Consider the following 24,504-nt stretch of genomic DNA (forward strand, 5'->3'; position numbering starts at 1 on the left):
ATTTCGTCAAAGATGAAAGTCAGTAAAAATCTATTCACACAATTTCTTTCAAGTAAAGAAACATAAAGTATGATTTTAGCTGAATATATATATCGTACAACAGAGGAGTTCTTAAACTAATATTATTAATTTATTTGCAGACACTCTTTACAATATTATTAGAATGAAGAATATCTATTATTGCTTTGACTCATTCGCTTACGGTACGAGTTGACTCCGTATGTTAGTGTTTAATTAAATGATGGAGAAGTTGACAAGCTACTGTCTCCAAAGTACTCATTGTCAACACTCAGATCGTAGCTCGGCCAACAGATTGACCTACATACCTTAAGCGGCGTTTTTTTGCATAACATACTAATATTTCGTGGTTTCTACGTGGCGTAGCTTCTTTCATCTGTTTTACAATGCGTCAGTTGAAAGATTTTTTTGTGCTTCTCATTGATATATTTAATTCATTTTTTTGTGCCACGTTGTTTATGATGTTGTTCGGTTCCATTCGATATTCATCCTTTTTTAGGTTTTTCGGGGTCTTCATCTTGTCAACATCGTGTCATCGGTGTTATTTGGGTAAATATGTTAGTCTTCGAATGCGGTGTCGTCGCTCTTCTCTGTGTCTTGGCGTCGATGTAATTCGGGTTCCATTACGTGACGATTGTCCAGGTGCGGGGATTCTGGTGAGCGTACGGATGACACTTACACGTGGAGGTACCACGGTTTCGCCTCAAAGATCACACACTGGTTTATTGCAGATAACCAAGCTTTATTCATCAAAACGGTCAGTTGAGATAACTCCTCGTGGTTCACTTCTGCCCTCCCTTTTACAAAATCTGACAAACTCCATCATGATAAACTCTCAGGCGTAGCAAAATAAACATGCGACCAGGCAATCGCTGCAGTCACGATCACGTGATTACCAGGGATGGGTCTCGCGGTTACTAGTAAGATTTGCAAAGTTGCAATTACTGGATACAATTAGTAAACAATCTATTTATAAAATTCCTGTAATATATGTATATAATTTCTACCTTAAACATGCAAGTTGTTGATTCTAAAATACACTGCAACGACGTGTGAACCAAACATGCGTACATGAAGTCGCTATAGTAAAAATAAATGAATGATCATGATTGAACGAACGCATGAATGAACATTGCTCGGTAATGAATTTTGAATGAATAGTACTCAACTCACCTTTACATAAAGGATATTAAAATCTAACACTAAACAACACACATACAACAGGATATTAACAACTATGAGATCAAGTCGAAGGCAGACGTAATCCCAGTGCCCTACGTGATGACGTAACATGGTTAGACGAACCACGTCCGCAGACACAGCATATAACCAATAAATAACTAGCAGAAAAATCAGTCGAGGTCTGTCCCAGTACTCCATGTAATGGTAATATAGTGCAGCAACGACTGCATTAATTAATGCGATTAATTGAGGTGTATATAACAATGAATTCGTACTATCATCCCCGTTTTTCGTCAAATGCGTGAATACGCCTTCGCCAAATGTACATAGCAGTGAGAAGAGCAGCGACACCGCCAGAATCCAACGTACATCGTGACAAGGGTACGGTACGATAGTGTCCGAACAATAAGAGCGTAAACTCGTCCTATACCTTAAATAACTGAGCAAAAGTATAAACACCAATGTAAATGAGATATTGCAACTTAAAGTTAGAATATTCAGCAGATATTCGACTTCCGAGGACCAAATGAACAGACGTGTCTGGTTATCGGCAGTGGTTGGGTACAAATAGCTCGCAAAGCCGATGGATATATTTGGTGCACTCATAGCGTCACACAGTTGAACTATTCGTGGTGTATTCCTGGGACATGCCGGTTGCGCAATGAACGATCAGGGTGTCAGTATACTGGGTTAAATAAAACACGTGTGGGCATGTATACAAACGCCGGTTTGAAGTCAAAAGCATTGTGTTGTGGGACGACATTCATGAAGTTTGCAGGCAAAACCTAAACCAAGATTCTAAAGATGACCTTGTTAATAGAAAGTAGGCAGTAACAATACGTTGAATGTATTCATCGGAGACTGTCTTGGGTGAATTTATAGCATGTAACAACATGTCTGAAAGGGACACAGCATTCAATCCATTATTGCAATTATTCAACGTCCACAACCATAAGTGTAAAACGAAGATTTATTGACATCGTAAACAACGGTAAATTAATTCGGATTCGGAACACTAAATTTGAACGTGTAAAGCGGAATGTGGTTCGCTAGGACAATACCTACACTGTGAGGCTGATATGAAATATGTTCTGTTATTGCGATTTGGAGCTAATCTCGGCGAATTTCCGACAGAATTGACGAATCCTTTCATGAACATTTATTACAGCTATTAAATTCCACTAGCACTTGTCGCGTTAGTTATAAGTGAGGGGGATTTATTGCGATGATTAGGGAAAGGAATTATTCACTCGGCCGGTTTTAATCATGTGACACAGCAACGTATGAATGAATAGTGATTGTTATGGAAACAAGACTTAGGTGCAGAGGTATTTCGGTTCGCGTAATAAAACGAGAATCTGGCATTGACGTTACATGTGACCAGAACATTGACCAGTCAGCATGCGACTTTCTGGTAACAAATGTCACTCACTGATCAACACTACCTCACGTAAAAAGTGTGAAGATATGTATAATAATATCTTTATACTAATTTAGAGATGGTTGGTTGATGAAACAAATTATTATTTTGATCTTTTTCTTGCTTTTGTTATACATCGACTATTCTGTGTGTGCAGAAACTGCGACATGATACAATACTTGACATAGTGTGACCCAGTGGACTATAATGATTGACTGCTGAACTGTGTGACCCAGTAGACGATAATGATTGGATGACGAACAGTGTGACCCAGTGGACTATAATGGTTGGATGCTGAACTGTGTGACCCAGTGGACTATAATGATTGGATGCTGAACTGTGTGACCCAGTGGACTATAATGATTGGATGCTGAACTGTGTGACCCAGTGGACTATAATGATTGGATGCTGAACTGTGTGACCCAGTGGACTATAATGATTGACTGCTGAAGTGTGTGACCCAGTGAACTATAATGATTGGATGCTGAACTGTGTGACCCAGTGGACTATAATGATTGGATGCTGAACAGTGTGACCCAGTGGACTATAATGATTGACTGCTGAACTGTGTGGCCCAGTGGACTATAATGATTGGATGCTGAACTGTGTGACCCAGTGGACTATTATGGTTGTATACTGAACTGTGTGACCCAGTGGACTGTAATGATTGGATGCTGAACAGTGTGACCCAGTGGACTATAATGATTGGATGCTGAACTGTGTGACCCAGTGGACTATAATGATTGGATGCTGAACTGTGTGACCCAGTGGACTATAATGATTGGATGCTGAACAGTGTGACCCAGTGGACTATAATGGTTGGATGCTGAACTGTGTGACCCAGTGGACTATAATGATTGGATGCTGAACTGTGTGACCCAGTGGACTATAATGATTGGATGCTGAACTGTGTAACCCAGTGGACTATAATGATTGGATGCTGAACTGTGTGACCCAGTGGACTATAATGATTGGATGCTGAACTGTGTGACACAGTGGACTATAATGATTGGATGCTGAACTGTGTGACCCAGTGGACTATAATGGTTGGATGCTGAACTGTGTGACCCAGTGGACTATAATGATTGGATGCTGAACTGTGTGACACAGTGGACTATAATGATTGGATGCTGAACTGTGTGACCCAGTGGACTATAATGATTGGATGCTGAACTGTGTGACCCAGTGGACTATAATGGTTGGATGCTGAAATGTGTGACCCAGTGGACTATAATGATTGGATGCTGAACTGTGTGACCCAGTGGACTATAATGATTGGATGCTGAACTGTGTGACCCAGTGGACTATAATGATTGGATGCTGAACTGTGTGACCCAGTGGACTATAATGATTGACTGCTGAAGTGTGTGACCCAGTGAACTATAATGATTGGATGCTGAACTGTGTGACCCAGTGGACTATAATGATTGGATGCTGAACAGTGTGACCCAGTGGACTATAATGATTGACTGCTGAACTGTGTGGCCCAGTGGACTATAATGATTGGATGCTGAACTGTGTGACCCAGTGGACTATTATGGTTGTATACTGAACTGTGTGACCCAGTGGACTGTAATGATTGGATGCTGAACAGTGTGACCCAGTGGACTATAATGATTGGATGCTGAACTGTGTGACCCAGTGGACTATAATGATTGGATGCTGAACTGTGTGACCCAGTGGACTATAATGATTGGATGCTGAACAGTGTGACCCAGTGGACTATAATGGTTGGATGCTGAACTGTGTGACCCAGTGGACTATAATGATTGGATGCTGAAATGTGTGACCCAGTGGACTATAATGATTGGATGCTGAACTGTGTAACCCAGTGGACTATAATGATTGGATGCTGAACTGTGTGACCCAGTGGACTATAATGATTGGATGCTGAACTGTGTGACACAGTGGACTATAATGATTGGATGCTGAACTGTGTGACCCAGTGGACTATAATGGTTGGATGCTGAACTGTGTGACCCAGTGGACTATAATGATTGGATGCTGAACTGTGTGACACAGTGGACTATAATGATTGGATGCTGAACTGTGTGACCCAGTGGACTATAATGATTGGATGCTGAACTGTGTGACCCAGTGGACTATAATGATTGACGGCTGAACTGTGTGACCCAGTGGACTATAATGATTGGATGCTGAACTGTGTGACCCAGAGGACTATAATGATTGACTGCTGAACTGTGTGATCCAGTAGACGATAATGATTGGATGATGAACAGTGTGACCCAGTGGACTATAATGGTTGGATGGTGAACTGTGTGACCCAGTGGACTATAATGATTGGATGCTGAACAGTGTGACCCAGTGGACTATAATGATTGACTGCTGAACTGTGTGACGCAGTGGACTATAATGATTGGATGCTGAACTGTGTGACCCAGTGGACTATAATGGTTGGATGCTGAACTGTGTGACCCAGTAGACTACAATGGTTGGATGTTGAACTGTGTGACCCAGTAGACTACAATGGTTGGATGCTGAACTGTGTGACCCAGTAGACTACAAGGGTTAGATGCTGAACTGTGTGACCCAGTAGACTACAATGGTTGGATGCTGAACTGTGTGACCCAGTAGACTACAATGGTTGGATGCTGAACTGTGTGCCACAGTAGACAACAATGATTGGATGCTGAACAGTGTGACCCAGTGGACTATAATGATTGACTGCTGAACTGTGTGACCCAGTAGACTACAATGGTTGGATGCTGAACTGTGTGACCCAGTAGACTACAATGGTTGGATGCTGAACTGTGTGACCCAGTGGACTATAATGATTGGATGCTGAACTATGTAACCCACTGGACTATAATGATTGACTGCTGAAGTGTGTGACCCAGTAGACGATAATGATTGGATGCTGAACAGTGTGACGCAGTGGACTATAATGATTCGATGCTGAACTGTGTGACGCAGTGGACTATAATGGTTGGATGCTGAATTGTGTGACGCAGTGGACTATAATGATTGGATGCTGAACTGTGTGACCCAGTGGACTATAATGATTGGATGCTGAACAGTGTGATCCCGTGGACTATAATGATTGGATGCTGAACTGTGTGACCCAGTGGACTATAATGATTTGATGCTGAACTATGTAACCCAGTGGACTATAATGATTGACTGCTGAAGTGTGTGACCCAGTAGACGATAATGATTGGATGCTGAACAGTGTGACCCAGTGGACTATAATGATTGGATGCTGAACTGTGTGACGCATTGGACTATAATGATTGGATGCTGAACTGTGTGACCCAGTGGACTAAAATGATTGACTGCTAAACTGTGTGACCCAGTAGACTATAATGATTGGATGCTGAACAGTGTGGCCCAGTGGACTATAATGATTGGATGATGAACAGTGTAACCCAGTGGACTAAAATGATTGACTGCTGAACTGTGTGGCCCAGTGCACTATATTAAATGAAAGCTGTACTGTGCGACACAGTAGACTATAATGATTGGATGCTGAAGTGTGTGACTCAGTGGACTATAATGATTGGATGCTGAACTGTGTGACCCAGTGGACTATAATGATTGGATGCTGAACTGTGTGACCCAGTGGACTATAATGATTGACGGCTGAACTGGGTGACCCAGTGGACTATAATGATTGGATGCTGAACTGTGTGACCCAGTGAAATATAATGATTGGATGCCGAACTGTGTGACCCAGTGGACTATAATGATTGGATGCTGAACAGTGTGACCCAGTGTACTTTAATGATTGGATGCTGAACAGTGTGACCCAGTGGACTATAATGATTGGATGCTGAACAGTGTGACCCAGTGTACTTTAATGACTGGATGCTGAACAGTGTGACCCAGTGGACTATAATGATTGAATGCTGTGCTGTGTGACCCAGTGAACTATAATGATTGGATACTGAACTGTGTGTCTAAGTGGATTATAATGATTGGATGCTGAACAGTGTGACCCAGTGCACTATAATGATTGAATGCTGGGCTGTGTGATCCAGTGAACTATAATGATTGGATACTGAACTGTGTGGCCCAGTGGACTATAATGATTGGATGCTGAACAGTGTGACCCAGTAGACTATAATGAATGACTGCTGGGCTGTGTGACCCAATGGACTATAATGCTTGGCTGCCGAACTGTGTGACCCAGTGGACTGTATTAAATGGATGGTGAACTGTGTGACCAAGTGGACTATAATGATTAGATGCTGAACAGTGTGACCCAGTGGACTATAATGATTGGATGCTGAACAGTGTGACCCAGTGTACTTTAATGACTGGATGCTGAACAGTGTGACCCAGTGGACTATAATGATTGGATGCTGAACTGTGTGACACAGTGGACTATAATGATTGGATGCTGAACTGTGTGACCCAGTGGACTATAATGATTGGATGCTGAACTGTGTGACCCAGTGGACTATAATGATTGACGGCTGAACTGTGTGACCCAGTGGACTATAATGATTGGATGCTGAACTGTGTGACCCAGAGGACTATAATGATTGACTGCTGAACTGTGTGATCCAGTAGACGATAATGATTGGATGATGAACAGTGTGACCCAGTGGACTATAATGGTTGGATGGTGAACTGTGTGACCCAGTGGACTATAATGATTGGATGCTGAACAGTGTGACCCAGTGGACTATAATGATTGACTGCTGAACTGTGTGACGCAGTGGACTATAATGATTGGATGCTGAACTGTGTGACCCAATGGACTATAATGGTTGGATGCTGAACTGTGTGACCCAGTAGACTACAATGGTTGGATGTTGAACTGTGTGACCCAGTAGACTACAATGGTTGGATGCTGAACTGTGTGACCCAGTAGACTACAAGGGTTAGATGCTGAACTGTGTGACCCAGTAGACTACAATGGTTGGATGCTGAACTGTGTGACCCAGTAGACTACAATGGTTGGATGCTGAACTGTGTGCCACAGTAGACAACAATGATTGGATGCTGAACAGTGTGACCCAGTGGACTATAATGATTGACTGCTGAACTGTGTGACCCAGTAGACTACAATGGTTGGATGCTGAACTGTGTGACCCAGTAGACTACAATGGTTGGATGCTGAACTGTGTGACCCAGTGGACTATAATGATTGGATGCTGAACTATGTAACCCACTGGACTATAATGATTGACTGCTGAAGTGTGTGACCCAGTAGACGATAATGATTGGATGCTGAACAGTGTGACGCAGTGGACTATAATGATTCGATGCTGAACTGTGTGACGCAGTGGACTATAATGGTTGGATGCTGAATTGTGTGACGCAGTGGACTATAATGATTGGATGCTGAACTGTGTGACCCAGTGGACTATAATGATTGGATGCTGAACAGTGTGATCCCGTGGACTATAATGATTGGATGCTGAACTGTGTGACCCAGTGGACTATAATGATTTGATGCTGAACTATGTAACCCAGTGGACTATAATGATTGACTGCTGAAGTGTGTGACCCAGTAGACGATAATGATTGGATGCTGAACAGTGTGACCCAGTGGACTATAATGATTGGATGCTGAACTGTGTGACGCATTGGACTATAATGATTGGATGCTGAACTGTGTGACCCAGTGGACTAAAATGATTGACTGCTAAACTGTGTGACCCAGTAGACTATAATGATTGGATGCTGAACAGTGTGGCCCAGTGGACTATAATGATTGGATGATGAACAGTGTAACCCAGTGGACTAAAATGATTGACTGCTGAACTGTGTGGCCCAGTGCACTATATTAAATGAAAGCTGTACTGTGCGACACAGTAGACTATAATGATTGGATGCTGAAGTGTGTGACTCAGTGGACTATAATGATTGGATGCTGAACTGTGTGACCCAGTGGACTATAATGATTGGATGCTGAACTGTGTGACCCAGTGGACTATAATGATTGACGGCTGAACTGGGTGACCCAGTGGACTATAATGATTGGATGCTGAACTGTGTGACCCAGTGAAATATAATGATTGGATGCCGAACTGTGTGACCCAGTGGACTATAATGATTGGATGCTGAACAGTGTGACCCAGTGTACTTTAATGATTGGATGCTGAACAGTGTGACCCAGTGGACTATAATGATTGGATGCTGAACAGTGTGACCCAGTGTACTTTAATGACTGGATGCTGAACAGTGTGACCCAGTGGACTATAATGATTGAATGCTGTGCTGTGTGACCCAGTGAACTATAATGATTGGATACTGAACTGTGTGTCTAAGTGGATTATAATGATTGGATGCTGAACAGTGTGACCCAGTGCACTATAATGATTGAATGCTGGGCTGTGTGATCCAGTGAACTATAATGATTGGATACTGAACTGTGTGGCCCAGTGGACTATAATGATTGGATGCTGAACAGTGTGACCCAGTAGACTATAATGAATGACTGCTGGGCTGTGTGACCCAATGGACTATAATGCTTGGCTGCCGAACTGTGTGACCCAGTGGACTGTATTAAATGGATGGTGAACTGTGTGACCAAGTGGACTATAATGATTAGATGCTGAACAGTGTGACCCAGTGGACTATAATGATTGGATGCTGAGCAGTGTGACCCAGTGGACTATAATGATTGAATGCTGGGCTGTGACCCAGTGGACTATAATGATTGGATGCTGAACAGTATGACCCAGTGGACTATAATGATTGGATGCTGAACAGTGTGACCCAGTTGACTACAATGATTGGATGCTGAACAGTGTGATCCAGTGGACTATAATGATTGACTGCTGAACTGTGTGACCCAGTAGACTATTATGATTGGATGCTGAACTGTGTGACCCAGTGGACTAAAATGATTGAATGCTGAACTGTGTGACGCAGTGGACTATAATGATTGGATGCTGAACTGTGTGACCCAGTGGACTATAATGGTTGGATGCTGAACTGTGTGACACAGTGGACTATAATGATTGGATGCTGAACAGTGTGATCCCGTGGACTATAATGATTGGATGCTGAACTGTGTGACCCAGTGGACTATAATGATTGGATGCTGAACTATGTAACCCAGTGTACTATAATGATTGACTGCTGAAGTGTGTGACCCAGTAGACGATAATGATTGGATGATGAACAGTGTGACCCAGTGGACTATAATGATTGGATGCTGAACAGTGTGACCCAGTGGACTATAATGATTGGACGCTGAACTGTGTGACTCAGTAGACTATTATGATTGGATGCAGAACTGTGTGACCCAGCAGACTATAATGATTGGATGCGGAGCAGTGTGACCCAGTGGACTATAATGATTGAATGCTGGGCTGTGACCCAGTGGACTATAATGATTGGATGCTGAACAGTGTGACCCAGTGGACTATAATGATTGGATGCTGAACTATGTAACCCACTGGACTATAATGATTGACTGCTGAAGTGTGTGACCCAGTAGACGATAATGATTGGATGCTGAACAGTGTAACGCAGTGGACTATAATGATTCGATGCTGAACTGTGTGACGCAGTGGACTATAATGGTTGGATGCTGAATTGTGTGACGCAGTGGACTATAATGATTGGATGCTGAACTGTGTGACCCAGTGGACTATAATGATTGGATGCTGAACAGTGTGATCCCGTGGACTATAATGATTGGATGCTGAACAGTGTGACGCAGTGGACTATAATGATTCGATGCTGAACTGTGTGACGCAGTGGACTATAATGGTTGGATGCTGAATTGTGTGACGCAGTGGACTATAATGATTGGATGCTGAACTGTGTGACCCAGTGGACTATAATGATTGGATGCTAAACAGTGTGATCCCGTGGACTATAATGATTGGATGCTGAACTGTGTGACCCAGTGGACTATAATGATTTGATGCTTAACTATGTAACCCAGTGGACTATAATGATTGACTGCTGAAGTGTGTGACCCAGTAGACGATAATGATTGGATGCTGAACAGTGTGACCCAGTGGACTATAATGATTGGATGCTGAACTGTGTGACGCATTGGACTATAATGATTGGATGCTGAACTGTGTGACCCAGTGGACTAAAATGATTGACTGCTAAACTGTGTGACCCAGTAGACTATAATGATTGGATGCTGAACAGTGTGGCCCAGTGGACTATAATGATTGGATGATGAACAGTGTAACCCAGTGGACTAAAATGATTGACTGCTGAACTGTGTGGCCCAGTGCACTATATTAAATGAAAGCTGTACTGTGCGACACAGTAGACTATAATGATTGGATGATGAAGTGTGTGACTCAGTGGACTATAATGATTGGATGCTGAACTGTGTGACCCAGTGGACTATAATGATTGGATGCTGAACTGTGTGACCCAGTGGACTATAATGATTGACGGCTGAACTGGGTGACCCAGTGGACTATAATGATTGGATGCTGAACTGTGTGACCCAGTGAAATATAATGATTGGATGCCGAACTGTGTGACCCAGTGGACTATAATGATTGTATGCTGAACATTGTGACCCAGTGGACTATAATGATTGGATACTGAACAGTGTGACCCAGTGGACTATAATGATTGGATGCTGAACAGTGTGACCCAGTGCACTATAGTGATTTAATGCTGGGCTGTGTGACGCAGTGGACTATTATGATTGGATGCTGAACTGTGTGACCCAGTGTACTTTAATGATTGGATGCTGAACAGTGTGACCCAGTGGACTATAATGATTGGATGCTGAACAGAGTGACCCAGTGTACTTTAATGACTGGATGCTGAACAGTGTGACCCAGTGGACTATAATGATTGAATGCTGTGCTGTGTGACCCAGTGAACTATAATGATTGGATACTGAACTGTGTGTCTAAGTGGATTATAATGATTGGATGCTGAACAGTGTGACCCAGTGCACTATAATGATTGAATGCTGGGCTGTGTGACCCAGTGAACTATAATGATTGGATACTGAACTGTGTGGCCCAGTGGACTATAATGATTGGATGCTGAACAGTGTGACCCAGTAGACTATAATGAATGACTGCTGGGCTGTGTGACCCAATGGACTATAATGCTTGGCTGCTGAACTGTGTGACCCAGTGGACTGTATTAAATGGATGGTGAACTGTGTGACCAAGTGGACTATAATGATTAGATGCTGAACAGTGTGACCCAGTGGACTATAATGATTGGATGCTGAGCAGTGTGACCCAGTGGACTATAATGATTGAATGCTGGGCTGTGACCCAGTGGACTATAATGATTGGATGCTGAACAGTATGACCCAGTGGACTATAATGATTGGATGCTGAACAGTGTGACCCAGTTGACTACAATGATTGGATGTTGAACAGTGTGATCCAGTGGACTATAATGATTGACTGCTGAACTGTGTGACCCAGTAGACTATTATGATTGGATGCTGAACTGTGTGACCCAGTGGACTAAAATGATTGAATGCTGAACTGTGTGACGCAGTGGACTATAATGATTGGATGCTGAACTGTGTGACCCAGTGGACTATAATGGTTGGATGCTGAACTGTGTGACACAGTGGACTATAATGATTGGATGCTGAAAAGTGTGATCCCGTGGACTATAATGATTGGATGCTGAACTGTGTGACCCAGTGGACTATAATGATTGGATGCTGAACTATGTAACCCAGTGTACTATAATGATTGACTGCTGAAGTGTGTGACCCAGTAGACGATAATGATTGGATGATGAACAGTGTGACCCAGTGGACTATAATGATTGGATGCTGAACAGTGTGACCCAGTGGACTATAATGATTGGATGCTGAACAGTGTGACCCAGTGGACTATAATGATTGGACGCTGAACTGTGTGACTCAGTAGACTATTATGATTGGATGCAGAACTGTGTGACCCAGCAGACTATAATGATTGGATGCGGAGCAGTGTGACCCAGTGGACTATAATGATTGAATGCTGGGCTGTGACCCAGTGGACTATAATGATTGGATGCTGAACAGTGTGACCCAGTGGACTATAATGATTGACTGCTGAACTGTGTGGCCCAGTGGACTATAATGATTGGATGCTGAACAGTGTGACCCAGTAGACTATAATGAATGACTGCTGGGCTGTGTGACCCAATGGACTATAATGCTTGGCTGCTGAACTATGTGACCCAGTGGACTGTATTAAATGGATGATGAACTGTGCGACCAAGTGGACTATAATGATTAGATGCTGAACAGTGTGACCCAGTGGACTATAATGATTGGATGCTGAACTGTGCGGCCCAGTGGACTATAATGATTGGATGCTGAACAGTGTGACCCAGTAGACTATAATGAATGACTGCTGGGCTGTGTGACCCAATGGACTATAATGATTGGCTGCTGAACTGTGTGACCCAGTGGACTGTATTAAATGGATGGTGAACTGTGTGACCAAGTGGACTATAATGATTAGATGCTGAACAGTGTGACTCAGTGGACTATAATGATTGGATGCTGAGCAGTGTGACCCAGTGGACTATAATGATTGAATGCTGGGCGTGTGACCCAGTGGACTATAATTATTGGATGCTGAACAGTGTGACCCAGTGGACTATAATGATTGGATGCTGAACAGTGTGACCCAGTGGACTATAATGATTAGATGCTGAACAGTGTGACCCAGTGGACTATAATGATTGGATGCTGAACAGTGTGACCCAGTGGACTATAATGCCTGAATGCTGGGCTGTGTGACCTAGTGGACTATAATGATTGGATGCTGAACAATGTGACCCAGTGGACTATAATGATTGGATGCTGAACAGTGTGACCCAGTGGACTATAATGTTTGGATGCTGAACAGTGTGACCCAGTGGACTATAATGATTGTATGCTGAACATTGTGACCCAGTGGACTATAATGATTGGATACTGAACAGTGTGACCCAGTGGACTATAATGATTGGATGCTGAACAGTGTGACCCAGTGGACTATAATGATTGAATGCTGGGCTGTGTGAGGCAGTGGACTATAATGATTGGATGCTGAACTGTGTGACCCAGTGGACTATAATGATTGGATGCTGAACTGTGTGGCCCAGTGGACTATAATGATTGGATGCTGAACTGTGTGACCCAGTGGACTATAATGATTGGATGCTGAACTGTGTGGCCCAGTGGACTATAAGGATTGGATGCTGAACAGTGTGACCCAGTGGACTATAATGGTTGGATGCTGAACACTGTGACCCAGTGGACTATGATGATTGGATGCTGAACAGTGTGACCCAGTGGACTATAATGATTGGATGCTGAACAGTGTGACCCAGTGGACTGTATTAAATGGATGATGAACAGTGTGACCCAGTGGACTATAATGATTGGATGCTGAACAGTGTGACCCAGTGGACTATAATGATTGGATGCTGAACAGTGTGACCCAGTGGACTATAATGATTGTATGCTGAACATTGTGACCCAGTGGACTATAATGATTGGATACTGAACAGTGTGACCCAGTGGACTATAATGATTGGATGCTGAACAGTGTGACCCAGTGCACTATAGTGATTTAATGCTGGGCTGTGTGACGCAGTGGACTATTATGATTGGATGCTGAACTGTGTGACCCAGTGGACTATAATGATTGGATGCTGAACTATGTGGCCCAGTGGACTATAATGATTGGATGCTGAACAGTGTGACCCAGTAGACTATAATGATTGACTGCTGTACTGTGTGACCCAGTGGACTAAAATGCTTGGCTGCTGAACAGTGTGACCCAGTGGACTATAATGATTGGATGCTGAACAGTGTGACCCAGTGGACTATAATGATTGTATGCTGAACATTGTGACCCAGTGGACTATAATGATTGGATACTGAACAGTGTGACCCAGTGGACTATAATGATTGGATGCTGAACAGTGTGACCCAGTGCACTATAATGATTTAATGCTGGGCTATGTGACGCAGTGGACTATAATGATTGGATGCTGAACTGTGTGACCCAGTGGACTATAATGATTGGATGCTGAACTATGTGGCCCAGTGGACTATAATGATTGGATGCTGAACTGTGTGACCCAGTTGACTATAATGATTGGATGCTGAAATGTGTAGCCCAGTGGACTATAATGAGTGGATGCTGAACAGTGTGACCCAGTAGACTATACTGATTGACTGCTGTACTGTGTGACCCAGTGGACTAAAATGCTTGGCTGCTGAACAGTGTGACCCAGTGGACTATAATGATTGAATGCTGGGCTGTGTGACCCAGTGGACTATAATGATTGGATGCTGAACAGTGTGACCCAGTGGACTATAATGATTGGATGCTGAACAATGTGACCCAGTGGACTATAATGATTGAATGCTGGGCTGTGTGACCCAGTGGACTATAATGATTGGATGCCGAACAGTGTGACCCAGTGGACTATAATGGTTGGATGCTGAACAGTGTGACCCAGTGGACTATAATGATTGGATGCTGAACAGTGTGACCCAGTGGACTATAATGATTGGATGCTGAACAGTGTGACCCAGTGGACTGTATTAAATGGATGCTGAACTGTGTAACCCAGTTGACTTATAATGATTGGATGCTGAACTGTGTAACCCAGTGGACTATAATGATTGGATGCTGGGCTGTGTGGCCCAGTGTACTATAATGATTGGATGGTGAACTGTGTAACCCCGTGGACTATAATGATTGGATGCTGAACTGTGTGACCCAGTAGACTATTATGATTGGATGCTGAAGTGTGTGACCCAGTGGACTATAATGATTGGATGCTGAACAGTGTGACCCAGTGGACTATATGATTGGATGCTGAACAGTGTGACCCAGTGGACTATAATGATTGGATGCTGAAGTGTGTGACCCAGTGGACTATAATGATTGGATGCTGAACAATATGACCCAGTGGACTATAATGATTAACTGCAGAACTGTGTGACCCAGTGGACTATAATCTTTGGATGCTGAACTGTGTGACCCAGTGGACTATAATGATTGGATGCTGATCTGTGTGACACAGTGAGCTATATTGGTTGGATGCTGAACTGTGTGACCCAGTGGACTATAATGATTGGATGCTGAACTATTTAACCCAGAGGACTATAATGATTGGATGCTGAACTGTGTGACCCAGTGGACTATAATGATTGGATGCTGAAGTGTGTGACCCAGTGGACTATTATTATTGGATGCTGAACTGTATAACGCAGAGAACTATAATGATTGACTGCTGAACTTTGTGACCCAGTGGACTATTATGATTGGATGCTGAACTGTGTGACACAGTGGGCTATAATGGTTGGATGCTGAACTGTGTGACCCAGTGGACTATAATGATTGGATGCTGAACTATGTAACCCAGTGGACTATAATGATTGACTGCTGAACTGTGTGACCCAGTGGACTATTATTATTGGATGCTGAACTGTGTAACCAGAGAACTATAATGATTGACTGCTGAACTGTGTGACCCAGTAAACTATTATGATTGGATGCGGAACTGTGTTACACAGTGGGCTATAATGGATGGATGCTGAACTGTGTGACCCAGTGGACTATAATGGTTGACTGCTGAACTGTGTAACCCAGAGGACTATAATGATTGACTGCTGAACTGTGTGACCAAGTAGACTATTATGATTGGATGCTGAACAGTGTGACCCAGTAGACTATTATGATTGGATGCTGAAGTGTATAACCCCGTGGACTATAATGATTGGATGCTGAACTGTGTGACTCAGTAGACTATTATGATTGAATGCTGAAGTGTATAACCCCGTGGACTATTATGATTGGATGCTGAAGTGTGTGACCCAGTGGACGATAATGATTGGATGCTAAACAGTGTGATCCAGTGGACTATAAAGATTGGATGCTGAACTGTGTGACTCAGTAGACTATTATGATTGAATGCTGAAGTGTATAACCCCGTGGACTATAATGATTGACTGCTGAACTGTGTGACCAAGTAGACTATTATGATAGACTGCTGAACTGTGTGACCCTGTAGACTATTATTATTGGATGCTGAACTGTGTGGCCCAGTGTACTATAATGATTGGATGCTGAACTGTGTAACCCCGTGGACTATAATGATTGGATGCTGAACTGTGTGACCCAGTGGACTATAAAGATTGGATGCTGAACAGTGTGACTCAGTGGACTATAATGATTGGATGCTGAACAGTGTGACCCAGTGGACTATAATGATTGGATGCTGAACAATGTGACCCAGTGGACTATAATGATTGGATGCTGAACTGTGTGACCCAGTGGACTATAATGATTGGATGCTGAAGTGTGTGACCCAGTGGACTATTATTATTGGATGCTGAACTGTATAACGCAGAGAACTATAATGATTGACTGCTGAACTTTGTGACCCAGTGGACTATTATGATTGGATGCTGAACTGTGTGACACAGTGAGCTATATTGGTTGGATGCTGAACTGTGTGACCAAGTAGACTATTATGATTGGATGCTGAACAGTGTGACCCAGTAGACTATTATGATTGTATGCTGAAGTGTATAACCCCGTGGACTATAATGATTGGATGCTGAACTGTGTGACTCAGTAGACTATTATGATTGGATGCTGAAGTGTATAACCCCGTGGACTATTATGATTGGATGCTGAAGTGTCTGACCCAGTGGACTATAATGATTGGATGCTAAACAGTGTGATCCAGTGGACTATAAAGATTGGATGCTGAACTGTGTGACTCAGTAGACTATTATGATTGGATGCTGAAGTGTATAACCCCGTGGACTATAATGATTGACTGCTGAACTGTGTGACCAAGTAGACTATTATGATAGACTGCTGAACTGTGTGACCCTGTAGACTATTATTATTGGATGCTGAACTGTGTGGCCCAGTGTACTATAATGATTGGATGCTGAACTGTGTAACCCCGTGGACTATAATGATTGGATGCTGAACTGTGTGACCCAGTAGACTATTATGATTGGATGCTGAAGTGTGTGACCCAGTGGACTATAATGATTGGATGCTAAACAGTGTGATCCAGTGGACTATAAAGATTGGATGCTGAACTGTGTGACTCAGTAGACTATTATGATTGGGTGCTGAAGTGTATAACCCCGTGGACTATAATGACAGACTGCTGAACTGTGTGACCCTGTAGACTATTATTATTGGATGCTGAACTATGTGGCCCAGTGTACTATAATAATTGGATGCTGAACTGTGTAACCCCGTGGACTATAATGATTGGATGCTGAACTGTGTGACCCAGTAGACTATTATGATTGGATGCTGAAGTGTGTGACCCAGTGGACTATAATGATTGGATGCTAAACAGTGTGACCCAGTGGAGTATATGATTGGATGCTGAACAGTGTGACCCAGTTGACTATAATGATTGGATGCTGAAGTGTGTGACCCAGTGGACTATAATGATTGGATGCTGAACAGTATGACCCAGTGGACTATAATGATTAACTACAGAACTGTGTGACCCAGTGGACTATAATGATTGGATGCTGAACTGTGTGACCCAGTGGACTATAATGATTGGATGCTGAACTGTGTGACACAGTGAGCTATATTGGTTGGATGCTGAACTGTGTGACCCAGTGGACTATAATGATTGGATGCTGAACTATTTAACCCAGAGGACTATAATGATAGGATGCTGAACTGTGTGACCCAGTGGACTATAATGATTGGATGCTGAACTGTGTTACCCAGTAAACTATTATGATTGGATGCTGAAGTGTGTGACCCAGTGGACTATAATGATTGACTGCTGAAGTGTGTGACCCTGAGGACTATTATGATTGGATGTTGAACAGTATGACCCAGTGAACAATAATGATTAACTGCAGAACTGTGTGACCCAGTGGACTATAATGATTGGATGCTGAACTGTGTGACCCAGTGGACTATAATGATTGGATGCTGATCTGTGTGACACAGTGAGCTATAATGATTGGATGCTGAACAGTGTGACCCAGTGGACTATAATGCCTGAATGCTGGGCTGTGTGACCCAGTGGACTATAATGATTGGATGCTGAACAGTGTGACTCAGTGGACTATAATGATTGGATGCTGAACAGTGTGACCCAGTGGACTATAATGATTGGATGCTGAACAGTGTGACCCAGTGGACTATAATGATTGTATGCTGAACATTGTGACCCAGTGGACAATAATGATTGGATGCTGAACTGTGTGACCCAGTGGACTATAATGATTGGATGCTGAACAGTGTGACTCAGTGGACTATAATGATTGGATGCTGAACAGTGTGACCCAGTGGACTATAATGATTGGATGCTAAACAGTGTGACCCAGTGGACTATAATGATTGTATGCTGAACATTGTGACCCAGTGGACTATAATGATTGGATACTGAACAGTGTGACCCAGTGGACTATAATGATTGGATGCTGAACAGTGTGACCCAGTGGACTATAATGATTGAATGCTGGGCTGTGTGACGCAGTGGACTATAATGATTGGATGCTGAACAGTGTGACCCAGTGGACTATAATGATTTGATGCTGAACAGTGTGACCCAGTGGACTATAATGATTTGATGCTGAACAGTGTGACCCAGTGGACTATAATGATTGAATGCTGGGCTGTGTGACCCAGTGGACTATAATGATTGGATGCTGAACAGGGTGACCCAGTGGACTATAATGATTGGATGCTGAACTATGTAACCCAATGGACTATAATGATTTACTGCTGAAGTGTGTGACCCAGTAGACGATAATGATTGGATGATGAACAGTGTGACCCAGTGGACAATAATGATTGGATGCTGAACAGTGTGACCCAGTGGACTATAATGATTGACTGCTGAACTGTGTGACCCAGTGGACTATAATGATTGGATGCTGAACAGTGTGACCCAGTCGACTAAAATGATTGGATGCTGAACTGTGTGACGCAGTGGACTATAATGATTGGATGCTGAACTGTGTGACCCAGTGGACTATAATGATTGAATGCTGGGCTGTGTGACCCAGTGAACTATAATGATTGGATACTGAACTGTGTGTCCAAGTGGACTATAATGATTTGATGCTGAACAGTGTGACCCAGTGGACTATAATGATTGAATGCTGGGCTGTGTGACCCAGTGGACTATAATGATTGGATGCAGAACAGGGTGACCCAGTGGACTATAATGATTGAATGCTGGGCTGTGTGACCCAGTGGACTATAATGATTGGATGCTGAACAGGGTGACCCAGTGGACTATAATGATTTGATGCTGAACAGTGTGACCCAGTGGACTATAATGATTGGATGCTAAACTGTGTGACCCAGTGGACTATTATGATTGGATGCTGAACTATGTAACCCAGTGGACTATAATGATTGGATGCTGAACAGTGTGACCCAGTGGACTATAATGATTGACTGCTGAACTGTGTGACCCAGTGGACTATTATGATTGGATGCTGAACTATGTAACCCAGTGGACTATAATGATTGACTGCTGAAGTGTGTGACCCAGTGGACGATAATGATTGGATGATGAACAGTGTGACCCAGTGGACTATAATGATTTGATGCTGAACAGTGTGACCCAGTGGACTATAATGATTTACTGCTGAAGTGTGTGACCCAGTAGACGATAATGATTGGATGATGAACAGTGTGACCCAGTGGACTATAATGATTGGATGCTGAACAGTGTGACCCAGTGGACTATAATGATTGACTGCTGAACTGTGTGACCCAGTGGACTATAATGATTGGATGCTGAACAGTGTGACCCAGTCGACTAAAATGATTGGATGCTGAACTGTGTGACGCAGTGGACTATAATGATTGGATGCTGAACTGTGTGACCCAGTGGACTATAATGATTGAATGCTGGGCTGTGTGACCCAGTGAACTATAATGATTGGATACTGAACTGTGTGTCCAAGTGGACTATAATGATTTGATGCTGAACAGTGTGACCCAGTGGACTATAATGATTGAATGCTGGGCTGTGTGACCCAGTGGACTATAATGATTGGATGCTGAACAGGGTGACCCAGTGGACTATAATGATTGGATGCTGAACTGTGTGACCCAGTGGACTATTATGATTGGATGCTGAAGTGTGTGACTCCGTGGACCATATTAAATGGATGCTGAACTGTGTGCCACAGTAGACTATAATGATTGGATGCTGAACTGTGTGACCCAGTGGACTATGATGATTGGATGCTGAACAGTGTGACCCAGTGGACTATAATGATTGACTGCTGAACTGTGTGATCCAGTGGACTATAATGATTGGATGCTGAACAGTGTGACCCAGTCGACTAAAATGATTGGATGCTGAACTGTGTGACGCAGTGGATGTAATGATTGGATGCTGAACTGTGTGACCCAGTGGACTATAATGATTTGATGCTGAACAGTGTGACCCAGTGGACTATAATGATTGAATGCTGGGCTGTGTGACCCAGTGGACTATAATGATTGGATGCTGAACAGGGTGACCCAGTGGACTATAATGATTGGATGCTGAACTATGTAACCCAATGGACTATAATGATTTACTGCTGAAGTGTGTGACCCAGTAGACGATAATGATTGGATGATGAACAGTGTGACCCAGTGGACAATAATGATTGGATGCTGAACAGTGTGACCCAGTGGACTATAATGATTGACTGCTGAACTGTGTGACCCAGTGGACTATAATGATTGGATGCTGAACAGTGTGACCCAGTCGACTAAAATGATTGGATGCTGAACTGTGTGACGCAGTGGACTATAATGATTGGATGCTGAACTGTGTGACCCAGTGGACTATAATGATTGAATGCTGGGCTGTGTGATCCAGTGAACTATAATGATTGGATACTGAACTGTGTGTCCAAGTGGACTATAATGATTTGATGCTGAACAGTGTGACCCAGTGGACTATAATGATTGAATGCTGGGCTGTGTGACCCAGTGGACTATAATGATTGGATGCAGAACAGGGTGACCCAGTGGACTATAATGATTGAATGCTGGGCTGTGTGACCCAGTGGACTATAATGATTGGATGCTGAACAGGGTGACCCAGTGGACTATAATGATTTGATGCTGAACAGTGTGACCCAGTGGACTATAATGATTGGATGCTAAACTGTGTGACCCAGTGGACTATTATGATTGGATGCTGAACTATGTAACCCAGTGGACTATAATGATTGGATGCTGAACAGTGTGACCCAGTGGACTATAATGATTGACTGCTGAACTGTGTGACCCAGTGGACTATTATGATTGGATGCTGAACTATGTAACCCAGTGGACTATAATGATTGACTGCTGAAGTGTGTGACCCAGTGGACGATAATGATTGGATGATGAACAGTGTGACCCAGTGGACTATAATGATTTGATGCTGAACAGTGTGACCCAGTGGACTATAATGATTTACTGCTGAAGTGTGTGACCCAGTAGACGATAATGATTGGATGATGAACAGTGTGACCCAGTGGACTATAATGATTGGATGCTGAACAGTGTGACCCAGTGGACTATAATGATTGACTGCTGAACTGTGTGACCCAGTGGACTATAATGATTGGATGCTGAACAGTGTGACCCAGTCGACTAAAATGATTGGATGCTGAACTGTGTGACGCAGTGGACTATAATGATTGGATGCTGAACTGTGTGACCCAGTGGACTATAATGATTGAATGCTGGGCTGTGTGACCCAGTGAACTATAATGATTGGATACTGAACTGTGTGTCCAAGTGGACTATAATGATTTGATGCTGAACAGTGTGACCCAGTGGACTATAATGATTGAATGCTGGGCTGTGTGACCCAGTGGACTATAATGATTGGATGCTGAACAGGGTGACCCAGTGGACTATAATGATTGGATGCTGAACTGTGTGACCCAGTGGACTATTATGATTGGATGCTGAAGTGTGTGACTCCGTGGACCATATTAAATGGATGCTGAACTGTGTGCCACAGTAGACTATAATGATTGGATGCTGAACTGTGTGACCCAGTGGACTATGATGATTGGATGCTGAACAGTGTGACCCAGTGGACTATAATGATTGACTGCTGAACTGTGTGACCCAGTGGACTATAATGATTGGATGCTGAACAGTGTGACCCAGTCGACTAAAATGATTGGATGCTGAACTGTGTGACGCAGTGGATGTAATGATTGGATGCTGAACTGTGTGACCCAGTGGACTATAATGATTGAATGCTGGGCTGTGTGGCCCAGTGAACTATAATGATTGGATACTGAACTGTGTGTCCAAGTGCACTATAATGATTTGATGCTGAACAATGTGACCCAGTGGACTATAATGATTGAATGCTGGGCTGTGTGACCCAGTGGACTATAATGATTGGATGCTGAACAGGGTGACCCAGGGGACTATAATGATTGGATGCTGAACTGTGTCACCCAGTGGACTATTATGATTGGATGCTGAAGTGTGTGACTCCGTGGACTATATTAAATGGATGCTGAACTGTGTGCCACAGTAGACTATAATGAGTGGATGCTGAACTGTGTGACCCAGTGGACTATGATGATTGGATGCTGAACAGTGTGACCCAGTGGACTATAATGATTGACTGCTGAACTGTGTGACCCAGTGGACTATAATGATTGGATGCTGAACAGTGTGACACAGTCGACTAAAATGATTGGATGCTGAACTGTGTGACCCAGTGGACTATAATGATTGGATGCTGAACAGTGTGACCCAGTGGACTATAATTATTGGATGCTGAACAGTGTGACCCAGTGGACTATAATGATTGTATGCTGAACATTGTGACCCAGTGGACTATAATGATTGGATACTGAACAGTGTGACCCAGTGGACTATAATGTTTGGATGCTGAACAGTGTGACCCAGTGGACTAAAATGATTGAATGCTGGGCTGTGTGACGCAGTGGACTATAATGATTGGATGCTGAACAGTGTGACCCAGTGGACTATAATGATTTGATGCTGAACAGTGTGACCCAGTGGACTATAATGATTGAATGCTGGGCTGTGTGACCCAGTGGACTATAATGATTGGATGCTGAACAGGGTGAACCAGTGGACTATAATGATTGGATGCTAAACTGTGTGACCCAGTGGACTATTATGATTGGATGCTGAACTATGTAACCCAGTGGACTATAATGATTGACTGCTGAAGTGTGTGACCCAGTAGACGATAATGATTGGATGCTGAACAGTGTGACCCAGTGGACTATAATGATTGGATGCTGAACAGTGTGACCCAGTGGACTATAATTATTGTATGCTGAACATTGTGACCCAGTGGACTATAATGATTGGATGCTGAACTGTGTGACCCAGTGGACTATAATGATTGGATGCTGAACAGTGTGACTCAGTGGACTATAATGATTGGATGCTGAACAGTGTGACCCAGTGGACTATAATGATTGGATGCTGAACAGTGTGACCCAGTGGACTATAATGATTGTATGCTGAACATTGTGACCCAGTGGACTATAATGATTGGATACTGAACAGTGTGACCCAGTGGACTATAATGATTGGATGCTGAACAGTGTGACCCAGTGGACTATAATGATTGAATACTGGGCTGTGTGACGCAGTGGACTATAATGATTGGATGCTGAACAGTGTGACCCAGTGGACTATAATGATTGAATGCTGAACAGTGTGACCCAGTGGACTATAATGATTGAATGCTGGGCTGTGTGACCCTGTGGACTATAATGATTGGATGCTGAACTGGGTGACCCAGTGGACTATAATGATTGGATGCTAAACTGTGTGACCCAGTGGACTATTATGATTGGATGCTGAACTATGTAACCCAGTGGATAATAATGATTGGATACTGAACTGTGTGTCCAAGTGGACTATAATGATTGGATGCTGAACTGTGTGACCCAGTGGACTATAATGATTGAATGCTGGGCTGTGTGACCCAGT

This window comes from Saccoglossus kowalevskii, chromosome 3, assembly GCF_978046115.1.
Source record: "Saccoglossus kowalevskii chromosome 3, keSacKowa6.1, whole genome shotgun sequence".
In the NCBI taxonomy this organism is placed as follows: Eukaryota; Metazoa; Hemichordata; class Enteropneusta; family Harrimaniidae; genus Saccoglossus; species Saccoglossus kowalevskii.